This window comes from Phalacrocorax carbo, chromosome 9, assembly GCF_963921805.1.
Source record: "Phalacrocorax carbo chromosome 9, bPhaCar2.1, whole genome shotgun sequence".
NCBI lineage: Eukaryota > Metazoa > Chordata > Aves > Suliformes > Phalacrocoracidae > Phalacrocorax > Phalacrocorax carbo.
The window spans coordinates 159,364-181,134 of record NC_087521.1 but is presented as its reverse complement, the minus strand read 5'-3'; positions in this window follow the sequence as shown (position 1 = coordinate 181,134).

The window sequence follows — 21,771 nt, the reverse complement described above, 5'->3', positions numbered from 1 at the left end:
GATCCGGTCCGGTTTTCACATGGCAGCCCGGATCTAGTCCGGGTTTTGCGTGGCGGCCCCAATCCGGTCCGGTTTTGTGCGGCGGCCCGTTCCGCGGGCCGGATCCGGTCCGGTTTTTGCGCGGCCGGCCGGATCCTGTCCGGTTTTTGCGCGGCGGCCCGTTCTGCAGCCCGGATCCTGTCACGTTTTTGCGCAGCGGCCCTCTCCGCAGCGGCCGCATCCGGTCCGGTTTTTGCGCGGCGGCTGGATCCGGTCCGGTTTTTGCGCGGCGGCCCGTTCCGCGGGCCGCATCCGGTCCGGTTTTTGCGCGGCGGCCGGGTCCGGTCCGGTTTTTGCGTGGCGGCCCATTCCGCGGTCCGGATCCGGTCCGGTTTTTGCACGGCGGGCCGGATCCGGTCCGGTTTTTGCGCGGCGGCCTGTTCCGCGGGCCGGGTCTGGTCCGGTTTTTGCGCGGCGGCCCGTTCCGCGGGCCGGATCCGGTCCAGTTTTTGCACGGCGGCCTGTTCCGCGGGCAGGAGCCCATCTGGTTTTTGCGCGGCGGCCCGTTCCGTGGGCCAGATCCTGTCCGGTTTTTGCGTGGCGGGCCGGATCCGGTCCGGTTTTTGCGCGGCGGCCTGTTCCGCGGGCCGGGTCTGGTCCGGTTTTTGCGCGACAGGGCGTTCCGCGGGCCGGATCCGGTCCGGTTTTTGCGCGGCGGCCCGTTCTGCGGGCCGGATCCGGTCTGGTTATTGCGTGGCGGTCCGGATCCGGTCCGGTTTTTGCGCTGCAGGCCGTTCCGCGGGCCGGATCCGGTCCGGATTTTGTGTGGCAGGCCGGATCCGGTCCGGTTTTTGCACGGCGGCCCATGCCGCGGGCCGGATCCGGTCCGGTTTTCACATGGCAGCCCGGATCTGGTCCGGTTTTTGCGTGGCGGCCCGAATCCGGTCCGGTTTTGTGCGGCGGCCCGTTCCGCCGGCCGGATCCGGTACCGTTTTTGCGCGGGAGCCCGCATCCGGTCCGGGTTTTGCGCAGCGGCCCGGATCAGGTCCGGTTTTTGCGTGGCAGCCCGTTCCGCGGGCCGGATCCGGTCCGGTTTTTGCGCGGCAGCTGGATCCAGTCCAGTTTTTTGCGCGGCGGCCTGTACCGTGAGCCGGATCCGGTCCCCTTTTTGCGCGGCGGCCCGTTCCGCGGGCCGGATCCGGTACGGTTTTTGCTCCGTGGGCCAGATCCGGTCCGGTTTTTGCGCGGCTGGAAGTTCCTCGGTCCGGATCCCGTCCGGTTTTTGCGCGGCAGCCCGGATCCTGTCCGGTTTTTGCGCGGCGGCCCGTTCTGCAGCCCGGATCCTGTCACCTTTTTGCACAGCGGCCCTCTCCACGGTCCGGGTCCGGTCCGGTTTTTGCGCGGCGGCTGGATCCGGTCCGGTTTTTGCGCGGCGTCCCGTTCCGCGGGCCGGATCCGGTCCGGTTTTTGCGCGGCAGCCCGCATCCGGTCTGGTTTTTCCGCGGCGGCCCGGATCCAGTCCGGTTTTTGCACGGCAGCCCGGATCCTGTCCGTTTTTTGCGCGGCAGGCCGTTCCGCGGGCCGGATCCTGTCCGTTTTTTGCGCGGTGGCCAGATCCTGTCCGGTTTTTGCACGGCGGCCCATTCCGCGGGCCGGATCCCGTCTGGTTTTTGCGCGGCGGCCAGATCCGGTCTGGTTTTTGCACGGCGGCCTGTTCCGCGGGCCGGATCCGTTCCGGTTTTTGCACGGCGGCCCATTCCGTGGGCCGGATCCGGTCCGGTTTTTGCGCGGCGGTCCGTTCCGCGGGCCGGATCCCATCCGGTTTTTGCGCGGCGGCCCGTTCTGCGGGCCGGATCCGGTCTGGTTATTGCGTGGCGGGCCGGATCCGGTCCGGTTCTTGCACGGCAGGCCGTTCCGCGGGCTGGATCCCGTCCGGTTTTTGCGCGGCAGCCCGGATCCTGTCTGGTTTTTGCGCGGCGGCCCGTTCTGCAGTCCGGATCTGGTCCGGTTTTTGCGCAGCGGCCCTCTCCGCGGCGGCCGCATCCGGTCCGATTTTTGCGCGGCAGCCCGGATCCGTTCCGGTTTTTGCGCGGCAGCCCTGACCCTGTCCGGTTTTTGCGCCGCAGGCCGTTCCGCGGTTCTGGTCCAGTCCGGTTTTTGCACGGCGGCCCATTCCTCGGGCCGGATCCAGTCTGGTTTTTGCGCGGCGGCCAGATCCGGTCCGGGTTTTGCACGGCGGCCTGTTCCGCGGGCCGGATCCGGTCCGGTTTTTGCGCGGCAGCACGTTCCTAGGGCCGGATCCGGTCAGGTTTTTGCGCGGCAGCCCGCATCCGGTCCGGTTTTTGCGCGGCGGCTGGATCCAGTCCAGTTTTTGCGCGGCGGCCTGTTCCGTGGGCCGGATCCGGTCCGGTTTTTGCGCGGCAGGCCGTTCCGCGGGCCGGATCCCGTCCGCTTTTTGCGCGGAGGCCCGTTCCGCGGGCCGGATCCGGTCCGGTTTTTGCGTGGCGGCCCGGATCCGGTCCGGTTTTTGCATGGCGGCCCCTTCCGCGGGCCGGATCCGGTCCGGTTTTTGCGCCGCAGCCCGCATCCGGTCCGGGTTTTGCGCGGCGGCCCGTTCCGCGGGCCGGATCCGGTCCGGTTTTTGCGCGGCGGCTGGATCCGGTCCGGTATTTGCGCGGCGGCCTGTACCGTGGGCCGGATGCGGTCCGGTTTTTGCGCGGCGGCCCGTTCCGTGGGCCGGATCCAGTCCGGTTTTTGCGTGGCGGGTCGGATCCCGTCCAGTTTTTGCACGGCGGCTGGATCCAGTCCAGTTTTTGTGACGCGGCCTAGTACTGTGGGCCGGATCCGGTCTGGTTTTTGTGCGGCGGCCCGTTCCTCGGGCCGGATCCGGTCAGGTTTTTGCGCGGCAGCCCGCATCCGGTCCGGTTTTTGCGCGGCGGCTGGATCCAGTCCAGTTTTCGCGCAGCGGCCCATTCCGCGGGCCGGATCCGGTCTGGTTATTGCGTGGCGGGCCGGATCCGGTCCGGTTTTTGCGCGGCAGGCCGTTCCGCAGGCCGGATCCGGTCCGGTTTTCACATGGCAGCCCGGATCTGGTCCGGGTTTTGCGTGGCGGCCCGAATCCGGTCCGGTTTTGTGCGGCGGCCCGTTCCGCGGGCCGGATCCGGTACGGTTTTTGTGCGGCGGCCCGCATCCGGTCCGGTTTTTGCGCGGCGGCCCGGATCAGGTCCGGTTTTTGCGCGGCAGCCCGTTCCGCGGGCCGGATCCGGTCCGGTTTTTGCGCGGCCGGCCGGATCCTGTCCGGTTTTTGCGCGGCGGCCCGTTCTGCAGCCCGGATCCTGTCACGTTTTTGCGCAGCGGCCCTCTCCGCGGCGGCCGCATCCGGACCGGTTTTTGCGCGGCGGCTGGATCCGGTCCGGTTTTTGCGCGGCGGCCCGTTCCGCGGGCCGGATCCGGTCCGGGTTTTGCGCGGCGGCCGGATCCGGTCCGGTTTTTGCGTGGCGGCCCATTCCGCGGTCCGGATCCGGTCCGGTTTTTGCACGGCGGGCCGGATCCGGTCCGGTTTTTGCACGGCGGCCTGTTCCGCGGGCTGGGTCTGGTCCGGTTTTTGCACGGCGGCCCGTTCCGCGGGCCGGATCCGGTCCAGTTTTTGCACGGCGGCCTGTTCCGCGGGCCGGATCCGATCCGGTTTTTGCGCGGCGGCCCGTTCGGTGGGCCAGATCCGGTCCGGTTTTTGCGTGGCGGGCCGGATCCGGTCCGGTTTTTGCGCGGCGGCCTGTTCCGCGGGCCGGGTCTGGTCCGGTTTTTGCGCGACAGGGCGTTCCACGGGCCGGATCCGGTCCGTTTTTTGTGCGGCAGGCCGTTCCGCGGGCCGGATCCCGTCCGGTTTTTGCGCAGCGGCCCGTTCCGCGGGCCGGGTCCGGTCCGGTTTTTGCGTGGCGGCCCGGATCCGGTCCGGTTTTTGCATGGCGGCCCCTTCCGCGGGCCGGATCCGGTCCGGTTTTTGCGCGGCAGCCCGCATCCGGTCCGGGTTTTGCGCGGCGGCCCGTTCCGCGGGCCGGATCCGGTCCGGTTTTTGCGCGGCGGCTAGATCCAGTCCAGTTTTTGCGCGGCGGCCTGTACCGTGGGCCGGATGCGGTCCGGTTTTTGCGCGGCGGCCCGTTCCATGGGCCTGATCCGGTCCGGTTTTTGCTCCGTGGGCCGGATCCGGTCCGGTTTTTGCGCGGCAGGCCGTTCCGCGGGACGGATCCCGTCCGGTGTTTGCGCGGCGGCCCGTTCTGCAGGCCGGATCCCGTCCGGTTTTTGCATGGCGGGCCGGATCCGGTCCGGTTTTTGCGCGGCGGCCCGTGCCGCGGTCAGGGTCCGGTCCGGTTTTTGCACGGCGGTCCGTTCCGCGGGCCGGATCCGGTCCGGTTTTTGCACGGCGGCCTGTTCCGCGGGCCGGATCCGATCCGGTTTTTGCGTGGCGGCCCGTTCCGTGGGCCGGATCCAGTCCGGTTTTTGCGTGGCGGGTCGGATCCCGTCCAGTTTTTGTGACGCGGCCTAGTACTGTGGGCCGTATCCGGTCTGGTTTTTGTGCGGCGGCCCGTTCCTCGGGCCGGATCCGGTCAGGTTTTTGCGCGGCAGCCCGCATCCGGTCCGGTTTTTGCGCGGCGGCTGGATCCAGTCCAGTTTTCGCGCGGCGGCCCATTCCGCGGGCCGGATCCGGTCTGGTTATTGCGTGGCGGGCCGGATCCGGTCCGGTTTTTGCGCGGCAGGCCGTTCCGCGGGCCGGATCCCGTCCGGTTTTTGCGCAGCGGCCCGTTCCGCGGGCTGGATCCGGTCCGGTTTTCACATGGCAGCCCGGATCTGGTCCGGGTTTTGCGTGGCGGCCCGAATCCGGTCCGGTTTTGTGCGGCGGCCCGTTCCGCGGGCCGGATCCGGTCCGGTTTTTGCGCGGCCGGCCGGATCCTGTCCGGTTTTTGCGCGGCGGCCCGTTCTGCAGCCCGGATCCTGTCACGTTTTTGCGCAGCGGCCCTCTCCGCAGCGGCCGCATCCGGTCCGGTTTTTGCGCGGCGGCTGGATCCGGTCCGGTTTTTGCGCGGCGGCCCGTTCCGCGGGCCGCATCCGGTCCGGTTTTTGCGCGGCGGCCGGGTCCGGTCCGGTTTTTGCGTGGCGGCCCATTCCGCGGTCCGGATCCGGTCCGGTTTTTGCACGGCGGGCCGGATCCGGTCCGGTTTTTGCGCGGCGGCCTGTTCCGCGGGCCGGGTCTGGTCCGGTTTTTGCGCGGCGGCCCGTTCCGCGGGCCGGATCCGGTCCAGTTTTTGCACGGCGGCCTGTTCCGCGGGCAGGAGCCCATCCGGTTTTTGCGCGGCGGCCCGTTCCGTGGGCCAGATCCTGTCCGGTTTTTGCGTGGCGGGCCGGATCCGGTCCGGTTTTTGCGCGGCGGCCTGTTCCGCGGGCCGGGTCTGGTCCGGTTTTTGCGCGACAGGGCGTTCCGCGGGCCGGATCCGGTCCGGTTTTTGCGCGGCGGCCCGTTCTGCGGGCCGGATCCGGTCTGGTTATTGCGTGGCGGTCCGGATCCGGTCCGGTTTTTGCGCTGCAGGCCGTTCCGCGGGCCGGATCCGGTCCGGATTTTGTGTGGCAGGCCGGATCCGGTCCGGTTTTTGCACGGCGGCCCGTGCCGCGGGCCGGATCCGGTCCGGTTTTCACATGGCAGCCCGGATCTGGTCCGGTTTTTGCGTGGCGGCCCGAATCCGGTCCGGTTTTGTGCGGCGGCCCGTTCCGCCGGCCGGATCCGGTACCGTTTTTGCGCGGGAGCCCGCATCCGGTCCGGGTTTTGCGCAGCGGCCCGGATCAGGTCCGGTTTTTGCGCGGCAGCCCGTTCCGCGGGCCGGATCCGGTCCGGTTTTTGCGCGGCAGCTGGATCCAGTCCAGTTTTTTGCGCGGCGGCCTGTACCGTGAGCCGGATCCGGTCCCCTTTTTGCGCGGCGGCCCGTTCCGCGGGCCGGATCCGGTACGGTTTTTGCTCCGTGGGCCAGATCCGGTCCGGTTTTTGCGCGGCTGGAAGTTCCTCGGTCCGGATCCCGTCCGGTTTTTGCGCGGCAGCCCGGATCCTGTCCGGTTTTTGCGCGGCGGCCCGTTCTGCAGCCCGGATCCTGTCACCTTTTTGCACAGCGGCCCTCTCCACGGTCCGGGTCCGGTCCGGTTTTTGCGCGGCGGCTGGATCCGGTCCGGTTTTTGCGCGGCGTCCCGTTCCGCGGGCCGGATCCGGTCCGGTTTTTGCTCCGTGGGCCGGATCCGATCCGGTTTTTGCGTGGCGGCCCATTCCGCGAGCCGGATCCGGTCCGGTTTTTGCACGGCGGCCCCGATCCGGTCCGGTTTTTGCGCGGCAGACCGTTCCGCGGGCCGGATCCCGTTCGGTTTTTGCATGGCGGCTAGATCCAGTCCAGTTTTTGCGCGGCGGCCTGTACCGTGGGCCGGATGCGGTCCGGTTTTTGCGTGGCGGCCCGTTCCGTGGGCCTGATCCGGTCCGGTTTTTGCTCCGTGGGCCGGATCCGGTCCGGTTTTTGCGCGGCAGGCTGTTCCGTGGGCCGGATCCCGTCCGGTGTTTGCGCGGCGGCCCGTTCCGCAGGCCGGATCCGGTCCGGTTTTTGCATGGCGGGCCGGATCCGGTCCGGTTTTTGCGCGGCGGCCCGTTCCGCGGTCCCGGTCCGGTCCGGTTTTTGCGCGGCGGCCTGTTCCGCAGGCCGGATCCGATCCGGTTTTTGTGCGGCGGCCTGTTCCGCGGGCCGGATCCGATCCGGTTTTTGTGCGGCGGCCCGTTCTGTGGGCCGGATCCCGTCCGGTTTTTGCGTGGCGGGCCGGATCCGGTCCGGTTTTTGCGCGGCGGCCCGTTCTGTGGGCCGGATCCCGTCCGGTTTTTGCGTGGCGGGCCGGATCCGGTCCGGTTTTTGCGCGGCGGCCTGTTCCGCGGGCCGGGTCTGGTCCGGTTTTTGCGCGACAGGGCGTTCCGCTGGCCGGATCCGGTCCGGTTTTTGCGCGGCAGCCCGGATCCTGTCCGGTTTTTGCGTGGCGGCCCGTTCCGCAGGCCAGATCCTGTCCCCTTTTTGCGCAGCGGCCCGATCCGCGGTCCGGGTCCGGTCCGGTTTTTGCGCGGCGGCCCGGATCCGGTCCAGTTTTGTGCAGCGGCCCGTTCCGTGGGCCGGATCCTTTCCGGTTTTTGCGCGGCGGGCCGGATCCGGTCCGGTTTTTGCGTGGCGGCCCGTTCCGCGGGCCGGATCCGGTCCGGTTTTTGCGCGGCAGCCCGCATCCGGTCTGGTTTTTCCGCGGCGGCCCGGATCCAGTCCGGTTTTTGCACGGCAGCCCGGATCCTGTCCGTTTTTTGCGCGGCAGGCCGTTCCGCGGGCCGGATCCTGTCCGTTTTTTGCGCGGTGGCCAGATCCTGTCCGGTTTTTGCACGGCGGCCCATTCCGCGGGCCGGATCCCGTCTGGTTTTTGCGCGGCGGCCAGATCCGGTCTGGTTTTTGCACGGCGGCCTGTTCCGCGGGCCGGATCCGTTCCGGTTTTTGCACGGCGGCCCATTCCGTGGGCCGGATCCGGTCCGGTTTTTGCGCGGCGGTCCGTTCCGCGGGCCGGATCCCATCCGGTTTTTGCGCGGCGGCCCGTTCTGCGGGCCGGATCCGGTCTGGTTATTGCGTGGCGGGCCGGATCCGGTCCGGTTCTTGCACGGCAGGCCGTTCCGCGGGCTGGATCCCGTCCGGTTTTTGCGCGGCAGCCCGGATCCTGTCTGGTTTTTGCGCGGCGGCCCGTTCTGCAGTCCGGATCTGGTCCGGTTTTTGCGCAGCGGCCCTCTCCGCGGCGGCCGCATCCGGTCTGATTTTTGCGCGGCAGCCCGGATCCGGTCCGGTTTTTGCGCGGCAGCCCTGACCCTGTCCGGTTTTTGCGCCGCAGGCCGTTCCGCGGGCCGGATCCTGTCCGGTTTTTGCGCGGCGGCCCGTTCCGCGGTTCTGGTCCAGTCCGGTTTTTGCACGGCGGCCCATTCCTCGGGCCGGATCCAGTCTGGTTTTTGCGCGGCGGCCAGATCCGGTCCGGGTTTTGCACGGCGGCCTGTTCCGCGGGCCGGATCCGGTCCGGTTTTTGCGCGGCGGCACGTTCCTAGGGCCGGATCCGGTCAGGTTTTTGCGCGGCAGCCCGCATCCGGTCCGGTTTTTGCGCGGCGGCTGGATCCAGTCCAGTTTTTGCGCGGCGGCCTGTTCCGTGGGCCGGATCCGGTCCGGTTTTTGCGCGGCGGCCCGTTCCGCGGGCCGGATCCCATCCGGTTTTTGCGCGGCAGCCCGGACCCTGTCCGGTTTTTGCGCCGCAGGCCGTTCCGCGGGCCGGATCCTGTCAGGCTTTTGCGCGGCGGCCCGTTCCGCGGTTCTGGTCCAGTCCGGTTTTTGCACGGCGGCCCATTCCTCGGGCCGGATCCGGTCTGGTTTTTGCGCGGCGGCCAGATCCGGTCCGGGTTTTGCACGGCGGCCTGTTCCGCGGGCCGGATCCGGTCCGGTTTTTGCGCGGCGGCACGTTCCTCGGGCCGGATCCGGTCAGGTTTTTGCGCGGCAGCCCGCATCCGGTCCGGTTTTTGCGCGGCGGCTGGATCCAGTCCAGTTTTTGCGCGGCGGCCTGTTCCGTGGGCCGGATCCGGTCCGGTGTTTGCGCGGCGGCCCGTTCTGCAGGCCGGATCCCGTCCGGTTTTTGCTCCGTGGGCCAGATCCGGTCCGGTTTTTGCGCGGCTGGAAGTTCCTCGGGCCGGATCCAGTCCGGTTTTTGCGCGGCAGCCCGGATCCTGTCCGGTTTTTGCGCGGCGGCCCGTTCTGCAGCCCGGATCCTGTCACCTTTTTGCACAGCGGCCCTCTCCACGGTCCGGGTCCGGTCCGGTTTTTGCGCGGCGGCTGGATCCGGTCCGGTTTTTGCGCGGCGGCCCGTTCCGCGGGCTGGATCCGGTCCGGTTTTTGCTCCGTGGGCCGGATCCGATCCGGTTTTTGCGTGGCGGCCCATTCCGCGGGCCGGATCCGGTCCAGTTTTTGCACGGCGGGCCGGATCCGGTCCGGTTTTTGCGCGGCAGACCGTTCCGCGGGCCGGATCCCGTTCGGTTTTTGCACGGCGGCTAGATCCAGTCCAGTTTTTGCGCGGCGGCCTGTACCGTGGGCCGGATGCGGTCCGGTTTTTGCGCGGCGGCCCGTTCCGTGGGCCTGATCCGGTCAGGTTTTTGCTCCGTGGGCCGGATCCGGTCCGGTTTTTGCGCGGCAGGCCGTTCCGCGGGACGGATCCCGTCCGGTGTGTGCGCGGCGGCCCGTTCTGCAGGCCGGATCCGGTCCGGTTTTTGCATGGCGGGCCGGATCCGGTCCGGTTTTTGCGCGGCGGCCCGTTCCGCGGTCCGGGTCCGGTCCGGTTTTTGCGCGGCGGCCTGTTCCGCGGGCCAGATCCGATCCGGTTTTTGTGCGGCGGCCTGTTCCGCGGGCCGGATCCGATCCGGTTTTTGTGCGGCGGCCCGTTCCGTGGGCCGGATCCCGTCCGGTTTTTGCGTGGCGGGCCGGATCCGGTCCGGTTTTTGCGCGGCGGCCTGTTCCGCGGGCCGGGTCTGGTCCGGTTTTTGCGCGACAGGGCGTTCCGCGGGCCGGATCCGGTCCGGTTTTTGCGCGGCAGCCCGGATCCTGTCCGGTTTTTGCGTGGCGGCCCGTTCCGCAGGCCAGATCCTGTCCCCTTTTTGCGCAGCGGCCCGATCCGCGGTCCGGGTCCGGTCCGGTTTTTGCGCGGCGGCCCGGATCCGGTCCAGTTTTGTGCAGCGGCCCGTTCCGTGGGCCGGATCCTTTCCGGTTTTTGCATGGCGGGCCGGATCCGGTCCGGTTTTTGCGCGGCGGCCCGTTCCGCGGTCCGGGTCCGGTCCGGTTTTTGCGCGGCAGCCCGCATCCGGTCTGGTTTTTCCGCGGCGGCCCGGATCCAGTCCGGTTTTTGCGCGGCAGCCCGGACCCTGTCCGGTTTTTGCGCGGCAGGCCGTTCCGCGGGCCGGATCCTGTCCGGTTTTTGCGCGGTGGTCAGATCCTGTCCGGTTTTTGCACGGCGGCCCATTCCGCGGGCCGGATCCCATCCGGTTTTTGCGCGGCGGCCAGATCCGGTCTGGTTTTTGCACGGCGGCCTGTTCCGCGGGCCGGATCCGGTCCGGTTTTTGCGCGGCGGCCTGTTCCGTGGGCCGGATCCGGTCCGGTTTTTGCGCGGCGGTCCGTTCCGCGGGCCGGATCCCATCCGGTTTTTGCGCGGTGGCCCGTTCTGCGGGCCGGATCCCGTCCGGTTTTTGCTCCGTGGGCCAGATCCAGTCCGGTTTTTGCGCGGCTGGAAGTTCCTCGGGCCGGATCCCGTCCGGTTTTTGCGCGGCAGCCCGGATCCTGTCTGGTTTTTGCGCGGCGGCCCGTTCTGCAGCCCGGATCTGGTCCGGTTTTTGCGCAGCGGCCCTCTCCGCGGCGGCCGCATCCGGTCCGGTTTTTGCGCGGCAGCCCGCATCCGGTCCGGTTTTTCCGCGGCGGCCCGGATCCGGTCCGGTTTTTGCGCGGCAGCCCGGACCCTGTCCGGTTTTTGCGCCGCAGGCCGTTCCGCGGGCCGGATCCTGTCCGGTTTTTGCGCGGCGGCCCGTTCCGCGGTTCTGGTCCAGTCCGGTTTTTGCGCGGCGGCCCATTCCGCGGGCCGGATCCGGTCTGGTTTTTGCGCGGCGGCCAGATCCGGTCCGGGTTTTGCACGGCGGCCTGTTCCGCGGGCCGGATCCGGTCCGGTTTTTGCGCGGCGGCACGTTCCTCGGGCCGGATCCGGTCAGGTTTTTGCGCGGCAGCCCGCATCCGGTCCGGTTTTTGCGTGGCGGCTGGATCCAGTCCAGTTTTTGCGCGGCGGCCTGTTCCGTGGGCCGGATCCGGTCCGGTTTTTCCGCGGCAGCCCGTTCTGCGGGCCGGATCCGGTCTGGTTATTGCGTGGCGGTCCGGATCCGGTCCGGTTTTTGCGCGGCAGGCCGTTCCGCGGGCCGGATCCCGTCCGGTTTTTGCGCGGCGGCCCGTTCCGCGGGCCGGATCCGGTCCGGATTTTGTGTGGCGGGCCGGATCCGGTCCGGTTTTTGCACGGCGGCCCGTGCCGCGGGCCGGATCCGGTCCGGTTTTCACATGGCAGCCCGGATCTGGTCCGGTTTTTGCGTGGCGGCCCGAATCCGGTCCGGTTTTGTGCGGCGGCCCGTTCCGCGGGCCGGATCCGGTACCGTTTTTGCGCGGGAGCCCGCATCCAGTCCGGTTTTTGCGCAGCGGCCCGGATCAGGTCCGGTTTTTGCGCGGCAGCCCGTTCCGCGGGCAGGATCCGGTCCGGTTTTAGCGCGGCAGGGAGTTCCTCGGGCCGGATCCCGTCCGGTATTTGCGCGGCAGCACGGATCCTGTCCGTTTTTTGCGCGGCGGCCCGTTCTGCAGCCCGGATCCTGTCACCTTTTTGCGCAGCGGCCCTCTCCACGGTCCGGGTCCGGTCCGGTTTTTGCGCTGCGGCTGGATCCGGTCCGGTATTTGTGCGGCGGCCCGTTCCGCGGGCCGGACCCTGTCCGTTTTTTGCGCCGCAGGCCGTTCCGCGGGCCGGATCCTGTCCGGTTTTTGCGCGGCGGCCCGTTCCGCGGTTCTGGTCCAGTCCGGTTTTTGCACGGCGGCCCATTCCGCGGGCCGGATCCGGTCCGGGTTTTGCGCGGCGGCCAGGTCCGTTCCGGGTTTTGCACAGCGGCCTGTTCCGCTGGCCGGATCCGGTCCGGTTTTTGCACGGCGGCCCGTTCCGTGGGCCAGATCCGGTCCGGTTTTTGCGCGGCGGCTGGATCCAGTCCAGTTTTTGCGCGGCGGCCTGTTCCGTGGGCCGGATCCGGTCCGGTGTTTGCGCGGCGGCCCGTTCTGCAGGCCGGATCCCGTCCGGTTTTTGCTCCGTGGGCCAGATCCGGTCCGGTTTTTGCGCGGCTGGAAGTTCCTCGGGCCGGATCCAGTCCGGTTTTTGCGCGGCAGCCCGGATCCTGTCCGGTTTTTGCGCGGCGGCCCGTTCTGCAGCCCGGATCCTGTCACCTTTTTGCACAGCGGCCCTCTCCACGGTCCGGGTCCGGTCCGGTTTTTGCGCGGCGGCTGGATCCGGTCCGGTTTTTGCGCGGCGGCCCGTTCCGCGGGCTGGATCCGGTCCGGTTTTTGCTCCGTGGGCCGGATCCGATCCGGTTTTTGCGTGGCGGCCCATTCCGCGGTCCGGATCCGGTCCGGTTTTTGCACGGCGGGCCGGATCCGGTCCGGTTTTTGCGCGGCAGACCGTTCCGCGGGCCGGATCCCGTTCGGTTTTTGCACGGCGGCTAGATCCAGTCCAGTTTTTGCGCGGCGGCCTGTACCGTGGGCCGGATGCGGTCCGGTTTTTGCGCGGCGGCCCGTTCCGTGGGCCGGATCCGGTCCGGTTTTTGCGCGGCAGGCCGTTCCGCGGGACGGATCCCGTCCGGTGTGTGCGCGGCGGCCCGTTCTGCAGGCCGGATCCGGTCCGGTTTTTGCATGGCGGGCCGGATCCGGTCCGGTTTTTGCGCGGCGGCCCGTTCCGCGGTCCGGGTCCGGTCCGGTTTTTGCGCGGCGGCCTGTTCCGCGGGCCAGATCCGATCAGGTTTTTGTGCGGCGGCCTGTTCCGCGGGCCGGATCCGATCCGGTTTTTGTGCGGCGGCCCGTTCCGTGGGCCGGATCCCGTCCGGTTTTTGCGTGGCGGGCCGGATCCGGTCCGGTTTTTGCGCGGCGGCCTGTTCCGCGGGCCGGGTCTGGTCCGGTTTTTGCGCGACAGGGCGTTCCGCGGGCCGGATCCGGTCCGGTTTTTGCGCGGCAGCCCGGATCCTGTCCGGTTTTTGCGTGGCGGCCCGTTCCGCAGGCCAGATCCTGTCCCCTTTTTGCGCAGCGGCCCGATCCGCGGTCCGGGTCCGGTCCGGTTTTTGCGCGGCGGCCCGGATCCGGTCCAGTTTTGTGCAGCGGCCCGTTCCGTGGGCCGGATCCTTTCCGGTTTTTGCGCGGCGGGCCGGATCCGGTCCGGTTTTTGCGTGGCGGCCCGTTCCGCGGGCCGGATCCGGTCCGGTTTTTGCGCGGCAGCCCGCATCCGGTCTGGTTTTTCCGCGGCGGCCCGGATCCAGTCCGGTTTTTGCGCGGCAGCCCGGACCCTGTCCGGTTTTTGCGCGGCAGGCCGTTCCGCGGGCCGGATCCTGTCCGGTTTTTGCGCGGTGGTCAGATCCTGTCCGGTTTTTGCACGGCGGCCCATTCCGCGGGCCGGATCCCGTCCGGTTTTTGCGCGGCGGCCAGATCCGGTCTGGTTTTTGCACGGCGGCCTGTTCCGCGGGCCGGATCCGGTCCGGTTTTTGCGCGGCGGCCTGTTCCGTGGGCCGGATCCGGTCCGGTTTTTGCGCGGCGGTCCGTTCCGCGGGCCGGATCCCATCCGGTTTTTGCGCGGTGGCCCGTTCTGCGGGCCGGATCCCGTCCGGTTTTTGCTCCGTGGGCCAGATCCAGTCCGGTTTTTGCGCGGCTGGAAGTTCCTCGGGCCGGATCCCGTCCGGTTTTTGCGCGGCAGCCCGGATCCTGTCTGGTTTTTGCGCGGCGGCCCGTTCTGCAGCCCGGATCTGGTCCGGTTTTTGCGCAGCGGCCCTCTCCGCGGCGGCCGCATCCGGTCCGGTTTTTGCGCGGCAGCCCGCATCCGGTCCGGTTTTTCCGCGGCGGCCCGGATCCGGTCCGGTTTTTGCGCGGCAGCCCGGACCCTGTCCGGTTTTTGCGCCGCAGGCCGTTCCGCGGGCCGGATCCTGTCCGGTTTTTGCGCGGCGGCCCGTTCCGCGGTTCTGGTCCAGTCCGGTTTTTGCGCGGCGGCCCATTCCGCGGGCCGGATCCGGTCTGGTTTTTGCGCGGCGGCCAGATCCGGTCCGGGTTTTGCACGGCGGCCTGTTCCGCGGGCCGGATCCGGTCCGGTTTTTGCGCGGCGGCACGTTCCTCGGGCCGGATCCGGTCAGGTTTTTGCGCGGCAGCCCGCATCCGGTCCGGTTTTTGCGTGGCGGCTGGATCCAGTCCAGTTTTTGCGCGGCGGCCTGTTCCGTGGGCCGGATCCGGTCCGGTTTTTCCGCGGCAGCCCGTTCTGCGGGCCGGATCCGGTCTGGTTATTGCGTGGCGGTCCGGATCCGGTCCGGTTTTTGCGCGGCAGGCCGTTCCGCGGGCCGGATCCCGTCCGGTTTTTGCGCGGCGGCCCGTTCCGCGGGCCGGATCCGGTCCGGATTTTGTGTGGCGGGCCGGATCCGGTCCGGTTTTTGCACGGCGGCCCGTGCCGCGGGCCGGATCCGGTCCGGTTTTCACATGGCAGCCCGGATCTGGTCCGGTTTTTGCGTGGCGGCCCGAATCCGGTCCGGTTTTGTGCGGCGGCCCGTTCCGCGGGCCGGATCCGGTACCGTTTTTGCGCGGGAGCCCGCATCCAGTCCGGTTTTTGCGCAGCGGCCCGGATCAGGTCCGGTTTTTGCGCGGCAGCCCGTTCCGCGGGCAGGATCCGGTCCGGTTTTAGCGCGGCAGGGAGTTCCTCGGGCCGGATCCCGTCCGGTATTTGCGCGGCAGCACGGATCCTGTCCGTTTTTTGCGCGGCGGCCCGTTCTGCAGCCCGGATCCTGTCACCTTTTTGCGCAGCGGCCCTCTCCACGGTCCGGGTCCGGTCCGGTTTTTGCGCTGCGGCTGGATCCGGTCCGGTATTTGTGCGGCGGCCCGTTCCGCGGGCCGGACCCTGTCCGTTTTTTGCGCCGCAGGCCGTTCCGCGGGCCGGATCCTGTCCGGTTTTTGCGCGGCGGCCCGTTCCGCGGTTCTGGTCCAGTCCGGTTTTTGCACGGCGGCCCATTCCGCGGGCCGGATCCGGTCCGGGTTTTGCGCGGCGGCCAGGTCCGTTCCGGGTTTTGCACAGCGGCCTGTTCCGCTGGCCGGATCCGGTCCGGTTTTTGCACGGCGGCCCGTTCCTCGGGCCGGATCCGGTCAGGTTTTTGCGCGGCAGCCCGCATCCGATCCGGGTTTGCGCGGCGGCTGGATCCAGTCCAGTTTTTGCGCGGCGGCCTGTTCCGTGGGCCAGATCCGGTCCGGTTTTTCCGTGGCGGCCCGTTCCGCGGGCCGGATCCGGTCTGGTTTTTGCTCAGCAGCCCGTTTTGCGGGCCGGATCCCGTCCGGTTTTTGCGCGGCGGCCCGTTCCGTGGGCCAGATCCGGTCCGGTGTTTGCACAGCAGCCCGTTCCACGGGCTGGATCCGGTCCGGTTTTTGCGCGGCGGGCTTGATCCAGTCCGGTTTTTGCGCGGCAGCCCATTCTGCGGGCCGGATCCGGTCCGGTTTTTGCACGGCGGCCAGTTCCGATGGCCGGATCCCGTCCGGTTTTTGCTCGGCGGGACTGATCCGGTCCGGTTTTTGCGCGGCGGCCCGTTCCGCGGGCCGGATCCGGTCCGGTTTTTCCGTGGCGGCGCGTTCTGCGGGCCGGATCCTGTCCGGTTTTTGCACGGCGGGCCCGATCCGGTCCGGCTTTTGAGCGGCAGCCCGTTCTGCGGGCTGCATCCGGTCCGGTTTTTGCGCGGCGGACGGATCCGGTCCGGTTTTTGCGCGGCGGCCCCTTCTGTGGGCCGGATCCCGTCCGGTTTTTGAGCGGCGGCCCGTTCCGCGGGCCGGATCCCGTCCAGTTTTTGAGCGGCGTCCCGTTCTGCGGGCCGGCTCCGATCAGGTTTTTGCGCTGCGGCCCGTTGTGCGAGCCGGATCCGGTCTGGTTTTTGCGCGGCGGCAGGATCCCGTCCGGTTTTTGCTTGGCGGCCTGTTCCGTGGACCCGATCCGGTGCGGTTTTTGCACGGCGGGAAGTATCCGGTCCGTTTTTTGCGCGACGGCCCGTTCTGTGGGCCGGATCCGGTCTGGTTTTTGCGCGGCGGCCCGTTCCGCGGGCCGGATCCCGTCCGGTTTTTGCGTGGCGGGCCGGATCCGGTCCGGTTTTTGCGCCGCGGCCCGTTCCGCGGGCGAGATCCAGTCCGGTTTTTGCGCGGCGGCCCGTTCCGTGGGCCGGATCCCGTCCGGTTTTTGCACGGCGGGCCCGATCCGGTCCGGCTTTTGAGCGGCAGCCCGTTCTGCGGGCTGCATCCGGTCCGGTTTTTGCGCGGCGGACGGATCCGGTCCGGTTTTTGCGCGGCGGCCCCTTCTGTGGGCCGGATCCGGTCCGGTTTTTGAGCGGCGGCCCGTTCCGCCGGCCGGATCCCGTCCAGTTTTTGAGCGGCGTCCCGTTCCGCGGGCCGGCTCCGGTCCGGTTTTTGCGCGGCGGCCCGTTGTGCGAGCCGGATCCGGTCTGGTTTTTGCGCGGCGGCAGGATCCCGTCCGGTTTTTGCTTGGCGGCCTGTTCCGTGGACCCGATCCGGTGCGGTTTTTGCACGGCGGGACGTATCCGGTCCGTTTTTTGCGCGACGGCCCGTTCTGTGGGCCGAATCCGGTCTGGTTTTTGCACGGCGTCCCGTTCCGCGGGCCGGATCCGGTCCGGTTTTTGCGTGGCGGGCCGGATCCGGTCCGGTTTTTGCGCCGCGGCCCGTTCCGCGGGCGAGATCCGGTCCGGTTTTTGCGCGGCGGCCCGTTCCGTGGGCTGGATCCGGTCCGGTTTTTGCGCGGCGGGCTTGATCCAGTCCGGTTTTTGCGCGGCAGCCCATTCTGCGGGCCGGATCCGGTCCGGTTTTTGCGCGGCGGCCAGTTCCGATGGCCGGATCCCGTCCGGTTTTTGCTCGGCGGGACTGATCCGGTCCGGATTTTGCGCGGCGGCCCGTTCTGCGGGCCGGATCCTGTCCGGTTTTTGCACGGCGGGCCCGATCCGGTCCGGCTTTTGAGCGGCAGCCCGTTCTGCGGGCTGCATCCGGTCCGGTTTTTGCGCGGCGGACGGATCCGGTCCGGTTTTTGCGCGGCGGCCCCTTCTGTGGGCCGGATCCCGTCCGGTTTTTGAGCGGCGGCCCGTTCCGCGGGCCGGATCCCGTCCAGTTTTTGAGCGGCGTCCCGTTCCGCGGGCCGGCTCCGATCAGGTTTTTGCGCGGCGGCCCGTTCCGTGGGTCGGATCTGGTCCGGTTTTTGCGCGGTGGGCCTGATCCGGTCCGGTTTTTGCGCAGCGGCCCGTTCCGCGGGCCGGATCTGGTCCGGTTTTCGCGCGGCGGCGCGTTCCGCCGGACGGATCCCATCCGGTTTTTGCGCGGCGGCCCGTTCTGCGGGCTGCATCCGGTCCAGTTTTTGCGCGGCGGACGGATCCCGTCCGGTTTTTGCGCGGCGACCCGGTCCGCGGGCCGGATCCGGTCCGGTTTCTGCACAGCGGCCCGTTCCACGGGCCGGATCCCATCCGGTTTTTGCACGGCGGGCCGGATCCCCTCCGGTTATTGCACGGCGGGCTGGATCCAGTCCGGTTTTTGCGCGGCGGCCCGTTTCGCTGGACGGATCCGGTCTGGTTTTTGCGCGGCGGCCTCTTTCGTGGGCCGGATCCGGTCTGCTTTTTGCGCGGCGATCGGATCCGGTCCGGTTTTTGTGCGGCGGCCCGTCCGTGGGCTGGATCCCATCCGGTTTTTGCGCGGCGGCCCGGTCCATGCGCCGGAACCATTCCGGTTTTTGTGCGGCGGGCAGGATCCGGTCCGGTTTTTGCGCGGCCGCCTGTTTTGCGGCGGGCTGGATCCTGTCTGTTTTTTGCGCGGCGGCCCATTCCGCAGGCCGGCTCCGGTCCGGTTTTTGCGCGGCGGGCCCGATCCCGGTCCGGTTTTTGCGCGGCGGCCCGTTCCGCAGGTAAGATCCGGTCCGGTTTTTGCGTGGCGGCCCATTCCGCGGGCCGGCTCCGGTCCGGTGTTTGCGCGGCGGGGCAGATCCGGTCCGGTTTTTGCACGGCGTCCCGTTCCGCAGGTAAGATCCGGTCCGGTTTTTGCGCGGCGGCCCGTTCCGCGGGCCGGATCCCGTCCGGTTATTGCATGGCGGGCCAGATCCGGTCCGATTTTGCGTGGCGGCCCGTTCTGCGGGCTGCATCCGGGCCGGTTTTGGTGCGGTGGATGGATCCGGTCCGGTTTTTGTGCGGCGGCCCGGTCCGCAGGCCGGATCCAGTCCGCTTTTCGCGCGGCGGGCCTGGTCCGTTCCGGTTTTTACGCGGCGGCCCGTTATGTGGGCCGGATCCTGTCCGGTTTTTGTGCGGCGGGACGGATCCAGTCCTGTTTTTGCACGGCGCCTGGAGCCGGTCCGGTTTTTGCGCGGCGTCCCGTTCTGCGGGCCGGATCCCATCCGTTTTTTGCGCGGTGGGCCGTTCTGTGGGCCGGATCCGGTCCGTTTTTTGTGCGGCGGCCCGGATCCGGTCCGGTTTTTGCGCGGCGGACTGTTTCGCGGCAGGCCGGATCCCGTCCGTTTTTTGCGCGTCGGGCCGTTCCGTGGGCCGCCGGTCCGGTTTTTGCGTGGCGGGACGGATCCGGTCCGGTATTTGTGCGGCGGGCCGTTCCGTGGGCGGGATCCGGTCCGGTTTTTGCGCGGCGGCCCGTTCCGCGGGCCGGATCCCGTCCTGGTTTTGCGCGGCGGCCATTTCCGCAGGCCGGATCCGATCCGGTTTTTGCGCGGCGGCCCGTTCCGCGGGCCGGATCCCGTCCGGTTTTTCCGCGGTGGCCAGTTCCGCAGGTCGGATCCAGTCCGGTTTTTGCGCGGCATCCCGTTCCGCGGGCTGGATCCAGTCGGGTTTTTGCGCGGTGGACTGATCCGGTCCGGTTTTTGCGTGGCAGGCCAGATCCGGTCCGGTTTTTGCGCGGCGGCCTGTTCCGCGGCGGACGGATCCGGTCCGGTTTTTGTGCGGCGGCCCCAATCCGGTCCGGTTTTTGCGCGGCGGCCTGTTTCGCGGCAGGCCGGATCCCGTCCGTTTTTTGCGCGGCGGGCCGTTCCGTGGGCCGGATCCAGTCCGGTTTTTGCGTGGCGGGACGGATCCGGTCCGGTATTTGCGCGGCGGCCCGTTCCGTGGGCCGGATCTGGTCCGGTTTTTGCGCGGCGGCCAGTTCCGCAGGCCGGATCCGATCCGGTTTTTGCTCAGCAGCCCGTTTTGCGGACCGGATCCGATCCGGTTTCTGCGCGGCGGCCCGTTCCGCGGGCCAGATCTGGTCTGGTTTTTGCGCGGCGGGACGTATCCGGTCCGATTTTTGCGCGACAGGCTGATCCGATCGGGTTTTTGCGCGGTCGCCAGTTCCGTAGGCCGGATCCGGTCCGGTTTTTGCTCAGCAGCCCGTTTTGCGGGCCGGATCCCGTCCGGTTTTTGCGCGGCGGCCCGTTCCGTGGGCCGGATCCGGTCCGGTGTTTGCACAGCAGCCCGTTCCACGGGCTGGATCCGGTCCGGTTTTTGCGCGGCAGCCGGATCCAGTCCGGTTTTTGCGCGGCAGCCCATTCTGCGGGCCAGATCCGGTCCGGTTTTTGCGCGGCGGCCAGTTCCGATAGGCCGGATCCCGTCCGGTTTTTGCTCGGCGGGACTGATCCGGTCCGGTTTTTGCGCGGCGGCCCGTTCCGTGGGCCGGATCCGGTCCGGTTTTCGCGCGGCGGCGCGTTCCGCTGGCCGGATCCGGTCTGGTTTTTGCTCGGCGGCCCGTTTCGCTGGACCCGATAGAGTCCGGTTTTTGCGCGGCGGGACGGATCCGGTCCGGTTTTTGCGCGGCGGCCTGTTCTGCGAGCCGGATCCGGTCTGGTTTTTGCGCGGCGGCCGGATCCAGTCTGGTTTTTGCTCGGCGGCCCGTTCCGTGGGCCGGATCCCGTCCGCTTTTTGCGTGGCAGGCCAGATCCCATCCGGTTTTTGCGCGGCGGCCCGTTCCGCGGGCCGGATCCGGTCCGTTTTTTGTGCGCCGGCCCGGATCCGGTCCGGTTTTTGCGCGGCGGCCTGTTTCGCGGCAGGCCGGATCCGGTCCGGTTTTTGCGTGGCGGGACGGATCCGGTCCGGTATTTGCGCGGCGGCCCGTTCCGTGGGCCGGATCCGGTCCTGTTTTTGCGCGGCGGCCAGTTCCGCAGGCCAGATCCGGTCCGTTTTTTGGGCGGCGGCCCGTTCCGCGGCCGGCTCCTGTCCGGTATTTGCGCGGCGGGACGGATCCGGTCCGGTTTTTGCGCGGCGGCCTGTTCCGCGGGCCGGATCCGGTCCGTTTTTTGCGCGGCGGCCAGTTCCGCAGGTCGGATCCGGTCCGGTTTTTGCGCGGCGGCCCGTTCCGCGGGCTGCATCCGGTCCGGTTTTTGCGCGGCGGACGGATCCGGTCCGGTTTTTGCGCGGCGGCCCATTCTGCGGGCTGCATCCGGTCCGGTTTTTGCGCGGCGGACGGATCCGGTCCGGTTTTTGCACGGCGACCCGTTCCGTGTGTCGGATCCAGTCCGGTTTTTGCTCAGCAGCCCGTTTTGCGGACCGGATCCGATCCGGTTTCTGCGCGGCGGCCCGTTCCGCGGGCCAGATCTGGTCTGGTTTTTGCGCGGCGGGACGTATCCGGTCCGATTTTTGCGCGACAGGCTGATCCGATCGGGTTTTTGCGCGGTCGCCATTTCCGTAGGCCGGATCCGGTCCGGTTTTTGCTCAGCAGCCCGTTTTGCGGGCCGGATCCCGTCCGGTTTTTGCGCGGCGGCCCGTTCCGTGGGCCGGATCCGGTCCGGTGTTTGCACAGCAGCCCGTTCCACGGGCTGGATCCGGTCCGGTTTTTGCGCGGCAGCCGGATCCAGTCCGGTTTTTGCGCGGCAGCCCATTCTGCGGGCCAGATCCGGTCCGGTTTTTGCGCGGCGGCCAGTTCCGATAGGCCGGATCCCATCCGGTTTTGCTCGGCGGGACTGATCCGGTCCGGTTTTTGCGCGGCGGCCCGTTCCGCGGGCCGGATCCGGTCCGGTTTTCGCGCGGCGGCCTGTTTTGCGGCGGGCCGGATCCTGTCCGTTTTTTGCGCGGCAGCCCGTTCCGCGGGCCAGATCCGGTCCGGTTTTTGCGCGGCGGCCAGTTCCGATAGGCCGGATCCCATCCGGTTTTGCTCGGCGGGACTGATCCTGTCCAGTTTTTGAGCGGCGTCCCGTTCTGCGGGCCGGCTCCGATCAGGTTTTTGCGCTGCGGCCCGTTGTGCGAGCCGGATCCGGTCTGGTTTTTGCGCGGCGGCAGGATCCCGTCCGGTTTTTGCTTGGCGGCCTGTTCCGTGGACCCGATCCGGTGCGGTTTTTGCACGGCGGGAAGTATCCGGTCCGTTTTTTGCGCGACGGCCCGTTCTGTGGGCCGGATCCGGTCTGGTTTTTGCGCGGCGGCCCGTTCCGCGGGCCGGATCCGGTCCGGTTTTTGCGTGGCGGGCCGGATCCGGTCCGGTTTTTGCGCCGCGGCCCGTTCCGCGGGCGAGATCCAGTCCGGTTTTTGCGCGGCGGCCCGTTCCGTGGGCCGGATCCCGTCCAGTTTTTGCACGGCGGGCCCGATCCGGTCCGGCTTTTGAGCGGCAGCCCGTTCTGCGGGCTGCATCCGGTCCGGTTTTTGTGCGGCGGACGGATCCGGTCCGGTTTTTGCGCGGCGGCCCCTTCTGTGGGCCGGATCCGGTCCGGTTTTTGAGCGGCGGCCCGTTCCGCCGGCCGGATCCCGTCCAGTTTTTGAGCGGCGTCCCGTTCCGCGGGCCGGCTCCGGTCCGGTTTTTGCGCGGCGGCCCGTTGTGCGAGCCGGATCCGGTCTGGTTTTTGCGCGGCGGCAGGATCCCGTCCGGTTTTTGCTTGGCGGCCTGTTCCGTGGACCCGATCCGGTGCGGTTTTTGCACGGCGGGACGTATCCGGTCC